Consider the following 15,922-nt stretch of genomic DNA (forward strand, 5'->3'; position numbering starts at 1 on the left):
TGCCACGAGCGCCACCTACTGGGCAGGAAAAGAAAAACAGAGCCCAGAGATTTCACAGAAAAACCTTTCAACCAGCCGGGTCCCACACCCAGGGAAATCTGATCAAATGCCCAGACACCAGCAGAAAATAATGGATGACGCTCGGAGAATTGAAGATATGGCCCAGTCAAAGGAACAAACCAATAGTTCAAATGAGATACAGGAGCTGAGACAACTAATGCTGAATATACGAACAGAAATGGAAAAACTCTTCAAAAACCAAATCAATAAATTGAGGGAGGACATGAAGAAGACATGGGCTGAACAAAAAGAAGAAATAGAAAATCTGAAAAAACAAATCACAGAACTTATGGGAGTGAAGGACAAAGAAGAAAAAATGGAAAAAACAATGGATACCTACAATGGTAGATCTAAAGAGACAGAAGCTACAATCAGTGAACTGGAGGATGGAACATCTGAATTCCAAAAAGAAACAGAAACTATAGGGAAAAGAATGGAAAAACTTGAGCAGGGAATCAGGGAACTGAATGACAATATGAAGTGCACAAATATACGTGTTGTGGGTGTCCCAGAAGGAGAAGAGAAGGGAAAAGGAGGAGAAAAACTAATGGAAGAAATTATCACTGAAAATTTCCCAACTCTTATGAAAGACCTAAATTTACAGATCCAAGAAGTGCAGTGCACCCCAAAGAGAATAGACCCAAATAGGCGTTCTCCAAGACACTTACTAGTTAGAATGTCAGAGGTCAAAGAGAAGAGAGGATCTTGAAAGCAGCAAGAGAAAAACAATCCATCACATACAAGGGAAACCCAATAAGACTATGTGTAGATTTCTCAGCAGAAACCATGGAAGCTAGAAGACAGTGGGATGATATATTTAAATTACTAAAAGAGAAAAACTGCCAACCAAGACTCCTATATCCAGCAAAATTGTCCTTCAAAAATGAAGGAGAAATTAAAACATTTATAGACAAAAAGTCACTGAGAGAATTTGTGACCAAGAGACCAGCTCTGCAAGAAATACTAAAGGGAGCACTAGAGTCAGATACGAAAAGACAGAAGAGAGAGGTATGGAGTAAAGTGTAGAGAGAAGGAAAATCAGATATGATATATATAATGCAAAAGCCAAAATGGTAGAGGAAAATATTATCCAAACAGTAATAATACTAAAAGTTAATGGACTGAATTTCCCAATCAAAAGACATAGAATGGCAGAATGGATTACGACCCAGCAATACCACTGCTAGGTATCTACTCAAGGGACTTAAGGGCAAAGACACAGACGGACATTTGCACACCAGTGTTTATAGCAGCATTATCTACAATTGCAAAGAGATGGAAACAGCCAAAAGGTTCATCAACAGACGAGTGGCTAAACAAACTGTGGCGTATACCTACGATGGAATATTATGCAGCTTTAAGACAGACTAAACTTATGAAGCATGTAATAACATGGATGGACCTAGAGAACATTATGCTGAGTGAGTCTAGCCCAAAACTAAAGGACAAATACTGTAAGGTCCCACTGATGTGAACCGACATTCGAGAATCAGCTTGGAATATATCATTGGTAACAGAGACCAGCAGGAGTTAGAAACAGGGTAAGATAATGGGTAATTGGAGCTGAAGGGATACAGACTGTGCAACAGGACTAGATACAAAAACTCAAAAATGGACAGCACAATAATACCTAAGTGTAATGTAACTATGTTGGAACACTGAATGAAGCTGCACCTGAAATATGGTTTTTTGTTTGTTTGTTTGTGTGTTTGTATCTTTTGTTTTTGTTTTTTTTCTTTTTCCTTTTTATATATATATATTATTAGTATTATTATTTTAATTCTCTTCTCTATATTAACATTCTATATCTTTTTCTGCTGTTTTGCTAGTCCTTTTCCTAAATCGATGCAAATGTACTAAGAAATGATGATCATACATCTATGTGATGATACTAAGAATTACTGAGTGCATTTGTAGAATGGAATGATTTCTAAATGTTGTGCTAATTTCTTTTCTTTTTTTTGATTAATAAAAAAATTAAAAAAAAAAAAAAAGGATGTCAATAAATGGCCCACCTTGAATGGGTAGAGATACATCTCCATGGAAGCCACCTAGTCAAAAGATTCCACCCACAATTGGGTGGTTCACATCTCCATGGAAACAATTTAATCAGAAGATCCCACCCACCAATATTGAATCAGGATTAAAAAACATGGCTGTTCTGGGGTACACTAGTTTCAAACCACTACACCTATTATATAGTGAATCCTAGAAAAGAGTCTAGTTTCTGAACTTGAGAACATTATTTATTTTACTCTTATTGGGTGGAGTTTTATATAGATGTTCTTAAATCTACTTGGTTTATAGTTTTGTTCAAGTTTTATTTCCTTTTTGATCTTCAGTTCCATTACTGAAAGTATGGTATTGAAGTATCACACTGATATTGTAAAGTTTCTGTTTCTCCCTTCAAACCTGTCAGTTTTTGTTTCATGTGCTTTGGTGCTCAGTTTAAGTATGAATTCTTTATAATGATTATATCTTTTCTAATGGATTGACCATTTCATCATTATATAATGCCTTTCATTTTTGTTTCATAACAATTTTTGTATTAAAGTCTACTTTGTCTGATGCTTATATAGTGACTCTGGCTCTTTTTGAATAGTGTTGAGATATTTTTTCCTATCCTTTTATTTCAAGCTATTTGTGTCTTTGAATATAAAATGAGTCTCGTAGAAAGAATAAAGTTGGATCATATTTATATCTGCCTTTTAACTTGAGAGTTTAATTCACTTGCATTTAATGTAATTACTGATAAGTAAAGACTACTGCCATTATGCTGTTTGTTATTCATTTGTCATATTTTTTACTTTGTGTTAAATAGATATTTTTTATGCACCACTTTAATTCTTTTTTCATTTCTCTGTCTCTCTTTCTTTCTCTCTGTCTATATCTATTTCTATTTCTATATCTATATCTATTTCTGTATCTGTATCTATAGCTCGCATCTGTCAACAGCTGACTCCTAAATATCATGAGCACAACCTATTGATAATGTAAAGTTGACCACAGTAAGAGAATACTACTTCATAAAGCTTTAGCAGTGTCTTAGAGGATCCAGACGCATCAAATTAGAATTTATTGAGAATTGTGAGTCTGGTTTAAAGAGGGCTTTTCAAACCAGGAGTTGTAGTAGGATTTGTTATGAATCAAGATACAGCAATTCAGTGTTGTTGGAAAGCATAAGGCTGGAGTATCATAGAGAGAGATTCAAACAATCTTACTGTGCAAATCGTCTCTTGATTCCCTACAATGAAGAGTTAGTTGATGGTCCTTTAGGAAAGTTCTTATAATAAACAATCAGACTATTTGCTTTCAAGAAGCAGCTCAGGGGAGTAAAAAAAAAAAAAAGAGAGAGAGACACTAGTGAAGGAAAATCAGAAATGACTTCTGAGGAAGATGACAGTGTAGCAAGCACCAGGATGTAATCCTTTCACAGAATCACTTACTAAACAGGCAGAGATTGTCTGAAACATTGATTTGAGGGCTTCAGAGTCCAGAAGAATACTGTACAGCTCCCAGGGAGGAGTGAGAGGAAGAGGTTAGTGAACTTCAGTAAAGCACAGTGAGTAGCTCTCTCTGTGCAGCACTGCCAGAGCCAATCCCCCACTCTTATGGCAGATACCTTGGAATCCAGTCTCTGGCTGGCTGCTGCTATCACAAAGGGACATAAAAATCCTCTCACCCAAAAATAAGGGTGGGCATGGCCAATCATTGATCATGGCATTTGATCAGCGGATTCCATTTGTGGGTCCTGGCCCGGAGCTACTGTTTCAATCTGCCCCAGACAGAGGTGGTGGTGGTCATAATTGTTTCAACCCTGCCCTGGATAGGGTCAAAGGTGGTGGAATTTAAAGAAACACTGTCACCCTAGGGCTGTGGGGAACAGCTTGCTGAAGGGTGGCATCTTCTAGGCAGGCCAAGAAGTGCAACTTCAAGGAACCATCAAAACAAATTTTAGCATCTTTCCTGATCCCCACCCTAGGGCACTTTGGAACAATTCTTCACCCCGTAATGAATCCTTGTCACTGTTTTGGGATGTACTGACAACTGACTATCAGAGTAAACTTATCAAGATAACCAGACAACTAGACATCAACAAAAAATTACAAGCCATACTAAGAAACAGGAAGAAATGGCTCAGACAACAGGACATTGTTAAACTTCAAGGAGACACAAACTTTGGTAGAATGAAGCCAATATGTTCAAACAGATCTAAATCAATTCAACTATAAGAATGAAAATATGACTGAAGAGATAAATTAGGAAGATACTGGGTGAGCATAAAGAAGAATTTGAAATCATAAAAGTAAGTAAACTCTGTGGAGCAAAGTTTCAATAGATGAGTTTTAAAATACACAAGAGACATTCAAAAGCAGATTTGAACATGCAGAAGAAAGAATCAATGAACTAGAAGACAGGGCCTTCAAAATCTTTTCAGACAGAAGAACAGATAAACAAAAGAATGTAAAAAATTTAGAAGGGTCTCAGGATTCTGAATGCCAGCATGAAGCATGCAAGCATGTGTGTTATGAGTGGCCGGCCAAGAAGGAGAAATGAAGGGAAAAGGGGCAGAAATAATATTTGAGGAAATAATGACTGATAATTTCCCAACTCTCATGAAAGATGTAAATATTTACTGCCAAGAATCACAATGTACTTCAAATAGAGATTTGATTTGTGGCCTATTGTTTTAGTTTGCTAAAGCTGCTAATATTTCAGAAATAGAATGCAATATTTCAGAAATATCATGGCTTTTAAAAAGGGATCCCAGTAAATAGCCTACCTTGAATGGTTGGGGATACATCTCCATGGAAGCCATCTAGTCAAAAGATTCCACCCACAATTGGTGGTACTTTATATATGATTGCTTTGTAAATTCACAATTTTTCTAATAAAAAAAAAAAGTTGATGGCATTACTGAGGCCAGAATGAGCAATGTGTTGGGCACAGAAGAGGAGGAGGCAGTTATTGTGCATATTTATTTTTTAAGACTATTTTTTCCTAATAGACACTTTCTGCTGTTTTTAGAGATGTTTTCATCCAAAATTACATGATGAGATGGAATATGTATAAATATTCTCTGGTGCTAAATACAAATGATTTCATCTTTAATAAATCAAAATCTGAAAGAATTTCCTAAGTGTTTTCCCCTTGTAGAGGAGGAGGGGAATAATACATCTTAATTTCGAAACAGTTAGTACATTTCTAAATAGAGAGTCTGGAGAAAATCAGACATGTATTTAATGAGGAGGATGCTAAAACTCTTCGAAGCCAATACATGACTGATTTTGGCCGGTGCAAAGTAGTTTCAATGATCAGAAACAACAAAGCTCCAATGCAAAGGCAATTTTTGAGGGAAAGACTGCTGTCTATTCTGTTGGTATGGCCAACAAAACTGTAAAACTAATTAGTCTCCTATAGCAGTGTCCCCCACTGCATACCCATGTAGTGGGTATTCAATGAACACCTAGAGAATGAGTGAATGAACAAGGCTAAAGAGTATTAGTGGAGCCTTATAAATGACCTGTGTTAATGAATAGGTAAAGCTATGTTTTAATTAGGATTGAAATTGCATGTATTTTTGTGGCTTCTTCCCTCGTATTTGAGAGTTGGCTTTCCTAAAAATTTTCAAGCATTTCCTTTCAATGTTATGGACACTATTTTATTGACTTATCCATGAATTTTGCTGAGCAAAACTCTAATTATCATCACAATATAACAATCAGGTGCATCTGAGTCAATGAACTTTCTCTATGATTCACAGTTATGTAGCTCAAAGTAGACGAGTCTAAATATTTAGCTATTTCAACTAAATAAAAGTGAATGGCATGGCTATGAGAGTGCATAGTTTAAAAAAAGAGCATATTTTCCCAATAAAAAAAAGTGCTGAGGGAATAAAATGAATGAATTAGTGATATGTTTAAGTAGCAAAATCCTTGTGTTAATTAAACACGTCTTGCACTATTTTCTATATTCCTGAACATGCTTGAAATAAAGCCTTTCATTCAAAAAAAAAAAAAAAAAAAAAGTCTAGTGAAGACAGTGGATAGCCAAGTCATGTTCATGCAGATGATAAGGTCCAAGGTTTCCATTCTCATTGTCCAGACTGAGTGAAAGAATAGTTTTACTCCTGTCTTATGATAAGTTATGGAAATGTGACTACTTTCTGAAACCTCATAGGTATGCCAGTGTTCTATGACACTTCTGGAGACTGTCCTTAAATGTCCTGCTGACTAGAATGAAGATGTGATATCTGAAGCTAGAACAGCCATCTTGGTCTGGGTGGTGAAGTACCCTGAATGGTAGAACAGGAAGATGTGAAGACTCTGTTCTCTACCCCACGAAGTTATTCAGTATCCCAGTCCTGGATTGCCTATTTCTGCATCCTTTCTACATTAGAAAATAAACTCTATGTGTTTGAGTCACTACTTTGTCATTGTTATTCTTACAGATATTTTTTGTTTTTCATATATACAGGTAAATATGATCCTGTTTCAGTGATAGTAATAGAACTTATCTCATAGAGCTTATTTGATGATTGAATAGGTAGATAATTGTAGAGCACTTAGAATGAATGCTGTGTTGTACTTTTCAATAAATGTCAGCCTTTTTATTATCCAATTTTCTTTAGTAGTTTCAGAGTCTAGGAGGAAGAAGTTAATTTTTCTCTCACTACTAAGAGTATTAGAAGAGATAGATGGCAGAAAGGGAGTGATGTTTTGGCTTGCTAAAGCTGCTGGAATGCAATACCAGAAATGGGTTGGCTTTAACAATGGGGATTTATTGGTTTACAAATTTATAGTTCTAAGGCCATGAATATGTCCCATTTAAGGCATCAGTAGGATGATACCTTCTCTGAAGAAAGGCCGCTGGCATCCAGGGCTCCTCTGTCACACAGAAAGGCACATGGACAGTCTGTTGGTTCTTCTCTCCTGAGTTTCATTACTTTCAGATTCTGGCTCTATCAGTTCTTGTGGGTCCTTGCTTTCGTCTTCCAGGGCTTTCCTTCCCAGACTCTCTGGATGTTTCTCTCTCTGTGAGCTCTTTCTGGTGTTTCTCTCTCTCTTGTCTTCATAAAGGGCTCCAGTGAAGGATTAAGACACATCTTGGATTGTGTGGGTCACATCTCAACTGAACAACCTAATTAAAAGATCCCACTCATAATAGGTCAGCACCCACAGGAATGGATTCAAAGAACCTGGCCTTTTCTGGGGTACAAAACAGCTTTAAGCCAACACAAAGTGGTGTAGGGAATTATTAACAGATATAAGGCAAACAAAGGCCATTAAAATATTGAGTCAATTTCTTCAGGAACTAGAGACTTTTAATTGTCTAGGACCCAGGAAGCTGAGTTGTTTTTCTCTTCATTCCCTCTCTTCATTCCTTCCATGATCTCAGTCTTGGGAAGCAGAGACTTTGGCCAGTGCTTGAATTCTCCCTTATCCAGCCTGGACTCTGCCCAGCTGTGCCCACACCATGTCACCTCTTCATCTACTGAGCATCGTAAAGTGAAACAAAAGGAAGGGAAATGCATAAATATTAAGATGTTAACATTTAAAATCCAAGAGTAAACATAGTAGTAGCTTAATTTGATTTGGGGTACTATTTCTTCAGTGCCAGATAAAGAACACAGTCTCATTGCTTGAAAGAATAAACATCTTAAATAGCATGTGAACAATCTGATGAGAGGTCTTAACTTCAAAATAAAACTTGTCGAGGTGTGTATGTTTTGTGGACATGGAATGTGTGCAAATAAATAAAAAATATAACTTGTGCCAATTTCACTTCATTTTTTCCAACATGGTTCATAATACTAAATTTAAGGCTAAAATCCTGTATTACTCTCTAAGTAAATTGTGTTTCAAAGCTATATTACTGGGGAATAAAATACTCATAAAGAACCTAAGACACTTGTTTGTGGAATATGAAGAGAACTTGCTAATCAGGTAAGTTATCTTCATGGGTGAAGATAAATTTCAATAAATTATACTTCCTACTTCTATGCATCCATTTTTCTTCTAGAGTACATTCCCATGAGAACTTTCTTTGTCATTTGGAAAACTGAATTATTTATGGAGGAACTTAGCAAATATTAAACTGATTGCAACCGTTTCTGTCAGTGAGTTTTTCTGCCTACAAGCATTTATATGCTCTATTCCAGATACACCTTTCATCAGCACTCTTATTTTATTTCCAAGTATTCTCTATCTTACTTGACACAAGCTTCATTGCTCTGAAAACTTCTGGCAAACCCAAATGAACAAAATATTTATTGACAATTTCCCCAGAGTTGAGGTGTCATAAGTAATGGGGAAGAGGGAAGGGCCAAATCCCTAATCCAAGGAATTTGGGGATTCTTCTCAAATTTTATCTCATACCAGGGGTCCCTGCCAGGAAAAACTGATGGCGAGGGTGGGGTCTGATTCACAGCAAGGGCTGTTTTACTCCAAGCAGGCAGTACAGGCTGTGAACTCTGAGTTGCTGGACTATGTCAGGCCAAAGCAGTTTCAGGGATAAAGTCAAGCTGGGATTCTACCTGCTTCGTAATCCCAGGCACAAAGGACTGTGGTGGCCATTCTGTTACAGACCCAAAAACTCCTTTGTGAACTTCTTACATTTCTCCTCCTTCTTAGTTTCAAATGGTATCCGCTTGCCATCTTACCCTGATCTTAAGTTTCTTACTGAACAGCTCATGGATCCCAAATTACTGAACCATCACTCTACTCCACACTCAGAGCTTTGGGTCAACCTGCTCTAAGCATTGTCTTATGGTCACCTCACTGCAGTCTGAGTTAGTGCTAAAATAAAACCTGTAAGATTCAATCACACCACTTGGATGATTTCTAGATATCTTGAGATTGAATGTTTTTATTTTTATCTAACACTTTCAAAGCTCTTACTATGTTCCAGTAATTACTGTATTACAAGCTTTACAAATATTAATTCATATGGTCTACAATTTAGTCTTAATTTAAAGATGAGACAAATGAGGCACAGAAATGTTCAATAATTTGTCCAATGTCAGACAGCTGGCAAGTGGCAGCACTGGAACTTAAATTTAAGCAAAGAAGCCCGAGATTTTGGAATTCATTTGTTCTGCTGTGGACTCATCCTGGACTTTCTTATGATACCGCATTTTGGTATGTTAATATTTTGGAAATAATAATTCACTTTATATATCATCTAACAACTTTCAGAACACATTTACAAATATTGTTATGCCAAGCAAAACATTGTCTTAATAGAGATAACATGTTTAAATATTTCTACATCAAAAAGATTTATAAAAGTATATGGCATTGCAAACCATCCTGATCAACAGTATTTGGTGTAATGAATTTCTAAATTTTTAAATAAAAATATATTTTGTCAACCTTATTTTGATTTTTATTCTGGTGGGAGTCATTTGGCATGAGATCACAGAGCTATATTGTTAGTTCTTAAAACTATATATTTTTTACTTATATTTAATATTTCATATCTACTCCAGAGAATATGCCACAATGCATCACTGTTTCACAAGCTCAACTTACTCTTTTCTTCTTACTTATTTTATTATCACTCGAGGAATATTAATACATGGGCCTAAAACTCAACCCAAAACCTGACTCCATAAACTTTTTTTTTCTTTTTTGCATGGGCAGACAGTGGGAATCGAATTTGCGTCTCTGGCATGGAGGTGAGAATTCTGTCACTCAGTCACCATTGCACCACCCTCTGTAAACTTCTTCATCACCAAATTGTGTCTTTTAAAACTCTACGTTCTGTACATTTACCTTGATTCCTAGGCATGAGTCAAAACTCCAATTTAAAATTTAGTTTTCATTTAGAATTCTAAGTTTGTATTCTTTTTGCTCACCCCATCATTATATTGTGAATTCTCAGAAGATAGGGAATTTTCTAAAGAGTTGTAAATTCCATGAACCAACACTTTATTTCGTTCATAGTAGATATTTATTAAATGATGTGAGGAGAAAAAACTAAAATTTGTTGAATGCCCCCCTGTGCCAGGTATGCTCACCACTGGCCAGTCAATAACAAGGCCCTGCTGTCACACAGCTTACATTTTAGTGGGGAAAGACAGACAATAAGTAAACATTTCTTTCACTAGTGAAACAATGTGACCACCCACTGGGGTAATCCCACATCTTTGGGAGTGTTAATCATATATCAGACATCATTGCTACTGCATTAGAGGCATTATCAGAGTTCTGGACCATCACCTTGATGCTGGAGGACACCACAGTATCATCAGGTGCTGGTTGGTGAGTTTGAAACCGGTGCTGTCAAACTGGAGTCTCCAAGGATGATCAATGGAATGTTCATCTCTACATAGAACTGCCCACAGTGTGGTAGCATCAGAAAGCTGTTCTGAAAACACCATTGCAAAGGAAGCTGGATACCCAGGACAGTACTGGAGAAAGATCTAGAACAAGAGTCACTACTGCATTGCATGCTCCCTACTATGCAATTCTGATCATCTCACCTTAAGACCATCTCAAGTAACTTCCAAGAGAAGCGATAGGAGAAAGATAAGCAGATCTCCTTGCCTTTCTACTTCTACAGTTACACTCATCTACTGCCACTCCATACTTCTAGAAACTTGGGCTTCTACTTATATAATTATTTTTTTAAAAAATACTGCATGACAGTTAATCATAAATAAACTCTTAACATTGGGGGAGTGGATCGGACACTGGGACCAGAGAGATTTCTGGCTTCAGGAATACCCACCCACAACACCCTCTCCTCCCCTCAACAATCTGGGCGCTGGCTTTAAGCTTAGTTGCCAGTTCCAACTTCCTCTCAGATTGATATCCCTCATGAGAAAATCTTGGTGACCTTTCCTACCTCCTAATCTCTGTTGGTATTTCTGTAAAGGAAGAGGAAATGAGATCTTGATCTTCTCTCACAGGCAGTTCCTTGCTCTTTTGCACAATTTCCCAGTGTTTTCCCAGCAACCCTTGAGCCAAGAGTTGGGGATAAAAGACAGGCAGCAATGTTTATTAACCCCCAAATTAGCTCCTTTTAAGCTAATTACAGCTGAAACTACAATAACAAAAACAAAACAGTTTTTAAATAAGGTGATTTCATTTTAAATCATATAACTAAAATGTCAGCTGGAAACCAAGTGTTTCTTTCAGAATATCTATTCCTGTTCTTTTTTTCATTTCTCTTCTGCCAAGAACATCTTAAAAGCAAAGAAATTCTTTCCTAAATAATTCTACATACATGTCCTTCAGTTTTCCTTAAACACATTACCCATAACTAAAATTGCCAAGAAAGGAAAAGTAAAGAACTCTATTTACAAAGCTGATATAATCTTCTTTAAAAATGGAATCCTCTATATCTTTGCCCCAACCTTTGTAATCTTAAATATAAAATAATTTCTTTAAATTTTATCTATTCGGGGACATATATTGAGACCCTAATACTGTCATTTGAAAATGTTTTTTATGTGGCTATTTCCTTTCTACTGGAAATAATGTTGTAAATTAAATATATTCTTAATGTGACATTGCATAGTTTCACAATTTTTGAGACTATTGTTACAATCAAATCATTGAATAGATGATAAATCATTCAGGTAAACATCCTTTTGAAAGGTTGTTCTAACAGACACAGGCATTGATTTTTCTTCTTTATGTAGGTAGGTCTACAAAAGCTCCTTTTCAAAATATTTTTAAAGAATAAACAAAATTTGAAATAATTCCAGACTATGAGAAGATAAAATAATTTGTGTTTACTAATAAAGTAAGAAAGTAAAAATAAATTTTATCAAGTATATCAAAATATGATTCATTATAATATATATTTTACATGTATCTATATAAAGTAGTTCACAAAATTTAATTATTATTTTAGAATTTGCCAAGCAAAATCAAGAAGTATTAAACTTTTTAAAACTAAATACAGGTGCTGGTCATATCCTGAGTCTCGGCCTCATGCCTTCCTCCCCAGACAACATGAGCTTCCCACCTTCCCCACCAACTGCTGATCCCTGGGCTCTGTCCAATTGCCCAGCCTCTGGGTCTGACCAGCCAACAGCGCAGCCAGCACCTATGCAGGCAGCGGCAGCTCTAGCTTCCAGCCTCCGTATCCTGCTCCTTTAGCTCCCAGCGTGGCTCAGGGGCCGTGGGCCTGGCCAGCAGGATGGCTGGGGGTCTGGTGGGAATGGTGGGCATCCAGAATGAGAAGGAGACCATTCAGGCCCTGAGTGACCACCTGAACTCCTACCTGGACAGAGTGAGGAGCCTGGAGACAGAAAATCGGAGACTAGAGGGCAAAATTCAGCAACCCCATGTCAGGGATTTAAGCCACTATCTGAACACCATCAAGGAACTAAGGGCTCGGATCTTTGAAAATTCCGCGGACAATGCCAGCATCCAATTCTGCAGATTGACAATGACGACGGGCTGTTGATGACTTCAGAGTCAAGTAGAAGACTGAGCTGACAATGTGCCAGTCTGCGGAGAATGACATCCATGGGTTCCATGAGGTCATTGATGACACCAAAATCTCTTGGCTGCAGCTGGAGGTGGAGATCGAGACTCTCGAAGAGAAGCTGCTCCTCATGAAGAGCCATGAGGAGGAAGTGAAGGGTGTACAAACCCAGATCACCAGCTCTGGGCTGACCAGAAGGTGGATACCCCCAAGTCTCAAGACCTCAGCAAGATCATGGCAAATATCCAGGCCCAGTATGACGAGTTGGCTCAGAAGAATTGAGAGAAGCTGGACAAGTACTGGTCTCAGCAGATGAAGAGAGCATCACAGTGCTCACCTCTTATTCTGCAGAGATCAGAGCTGCTGAGAATGCACTCAGGGAGGTGAGACATACTGTCCAATCCTTGGAAACTGACCTTGACTCCATGAGAAATCTGAAGGCCAGCTTGGAGAACAGCCTGAGGGAGCTAGAAGCCCACTACGCCCTATAGATGGATCCTGCTGCACCAGGAGTCAGAGCTGGCACAGACCTAGGCAGAGGGGCAGCACCAGGTCCAAGAGTATAAGGTCCTGCTGAATATCAAGGTCAGGCTGGAGGCTGAGGTCACCCCCTACTGCTACCTGCTAGAAGACGGGGAGGACTTCAGTCTCAGTGATGCCCTGCACAAAAGCAAATGCAAGCAAACAAGGCCACCACCTGCAGTATCATGGACGGCAAAGTGGTATCTGAGACCAGTGACACCAAAGCTCTGAGACATGGAGGCCTCAAGCACAGGTGCCCTTTGGGGAACAGGTGGCCAATAAAAAATTCTGCATCTTCAAAAAAACCACCACTCAACTAAATAGAGGGTTACAAAATTAAACTGGAAGCAACAATTCTACAGAGTGATAGCATCAAATGAAGCCAGTTGCTGAAAAGGCTTAAAAATTAAGGTTTTCAGTTTACCAATGGTTATCAATATGCTGATGATTTCATAGTTACAGATATGAAATTATAAACTTTAAATATATTCTCTTTACACTTTAATAGAGAAGCTTAAAAAAAGAAAAGTTTAGACCTGAAAGAACAAGGCCAAAAAAAAATTAACATGGATTCAGGAAGGAGGTTAAATTTCATGAAGAGCAATTTATCAATTTGTTCTTCTATGGATCATAGAACATATTGATTTCATATCAACATACAACAGTCAAGATATGGTGCTGTTGGCATCAAGATAGATGAATAATCAGAACAGAACTAGAGATAGAAATATAGACCTATATATGTATGGACAAGCACACACGTACACTAACACCTTGGCCATCCCACGGTCACAAAGTTTTTCTCTTTGAAATTTTAGTCTGTAAATGATCTATTGTTCAGAGCTTTGTGTTTTTTCTTTTTTTTTCTTTTGCATTTGGATATTCAATTGTTCCAGCACCATTTGTCAAAACACTGTTTCTCCCCTAAATTTCCTTTACATCTCTAGTGATAATCAGGTTGCTATACATATATTTCTATTTCAAGTTCTAATTCTGTTCTCTTGATTATTCAACTATCTTGATGCCAAGTGCACCATGTCTTGATTGTTAAAGCTTTATAAAAACCTTTTTATCAGGTAGCATTTCTCTAACTTTGTTCTTCATTTCAAAGTTTTATTGGCAACTTTGCATTTCCATGTGTATATGTTTGTCAATTTCTACAAAAAAAAAAAAAAAAGGCCTGATGAGTTTTTTTTGTTTGGGTTTGCATAAATTTCATAGATCAATTTGGAGAGATTTGATATGATAACAATATTTGGTCTTTTGACCCAGGAATATGATATACTGCTCCATATATTTAGCTTTTCTCCAATTTCTCCTAGTATTTTCTAATGGTTAGTGTACAGTTCTTGTATATCTTTTGGGAGATTTCTCTCCATGCATGTAATATCTTATGCTAATTTAAATAGTAATTTTTAAAGGTCAATGTCTGATTGCTTGAGCTCTGTATAGAAAAAAGCAGTTGATTTTTGGATATTGATCTTGTATCCTTAAAAACATAATTTTTAATTCCAATACCTTTTATTTAAAACATTGATTTCCCATACAGATGGTCATGTTGCCTTGAAATCAAGACAGTTTTATATCTTTCTTCCCATCATGGATGTTTTTCCTTACTTCCCTCCCTCCTTCCCCTTCTTCCTTTCTCTTGTTCTTTCTTTGTCATTACTGCATGGTCTAGAATCACTGGTACATGTAGAATAGAAGTGGTGAGCAGACATCCTCATTCTGTTCCTAATCATAGGGAAACAACATGTATTCTTTCATGTCTAAGTAGGATGTAGCAGTAGGTTTTCATGAATGATTTTACTAGGTTCAGAAATTTCCTTTCTATTCCTATTTCACTTAGAGTTTTTCCTTTTTATTATTATTAGAGACGGATACTGAATTTTGTAAAGTTGTTTGTATCTACTGAGATGATGTGTTTTTTCTATTGTAGACTGTTAGTATGTTGAATTACATTGATGAATTTTTGAATGCTAAACCTCAATTGCCCTCTTGGGCTAAAAACACACTTTATCATAATGTATTGCCCTTTTTTAATATATTGCTTCATGTAGTTTGCTAAAATACTGCTAAGAATCTTTACATCTATGTTCAGGATCTGTATTTTTCTTTTCTTGCAATGTCTTTTATGGTTTTGGGATCAGAGCAATCTGGCTTTATAAATAATTTGGGAGGAATTTTCTCCTCTTCAGTTTGGTGCAAGAGATAATCTTTTCTCCTTAAATATTTAGTAGCTGTAGTGAATTGAATTATGTCCCCCAAAAATCATGTTCTTAATCTTTTTTTTTTTTTTTTTTTTTTAAAGGAAAGACAGAGAGAAGGAAGGAAGGATAGAAGGAAGGAAGGAAGGAAGAAAGGGAAACATCTTTAAACATTTTCTTGTTTTATTGTATTCTGTTTCTCCGTTTTTGTTACATGGGCTGAGGCCGGGAATCGAACCGAGGTCCTCCGGCATAGCAGGCAAGCACTTTGCCCGCTGAGCCACCGCGGCCCGCCCCATGTTCTTAATCTTAATCTGCATCCCTGTGAGTGGGAAATCATTGTATATAAGACCCCTTGAAGATACTATTTTCTACTGAGATGCGGCAACTGAATCAGGGTGGGTCTTAATCCGTATTACTAGAGGGCTTATAAAGAGAAGAAACTGGAAGCCAGAAGTCAAGAGAAAGACCAGGGATTGCTGGCAGGAAGCACCAGGATGCTACAGACTCTGGGAGCATGCAAGCCTTGCTGATATCTTAATTTTGGACTTCCAGCCTCAAAACCATAAGCCAGGGTGGGCCACGGTGGCTCAGCAGGCAAGAATGCTTACCTGCCATGCCAGAGGACCCGGGTTTGATTCCCAGTGCCTGCCCATGTAACAAAAAAAAAAACAAAACAAAACCATAAG

At 37.2% G+C, this 15,922-nt stretch overlaps 1 pseudogene; it reads left to right on the forward strand.

The window, feature by feature from the left end:
* The first annotated feature begins 9,078 nt into the window (after positions 1 to 9,078).
* On the forward strand, positions 9,079 to 13,346 carry LOC143669812 (keratin, type I cytoskeletal 18 pseudogene; annotated as a pseudogene).
* The last annotated feature ends 2,576 nt before the right edge of the window (positions 13,347 to 15,922 follow it).

Source organism: Tamandua tetradactyla, chromosome 26 (genome assembly GCF_023851605.1).
Source record: "Tamandua tetradactyla isolate mTamTet1 chromosome 26, mTamTet1.pri, whole genome shotgun sequence".
In the NCBI taxonomy this organism is placed as follows: Eukaryota; Metazoa; Chordata; class Mammalia; order Pilosa; family Myrmecophagidae; genus Tamandua; species Tamandua tetradactyla.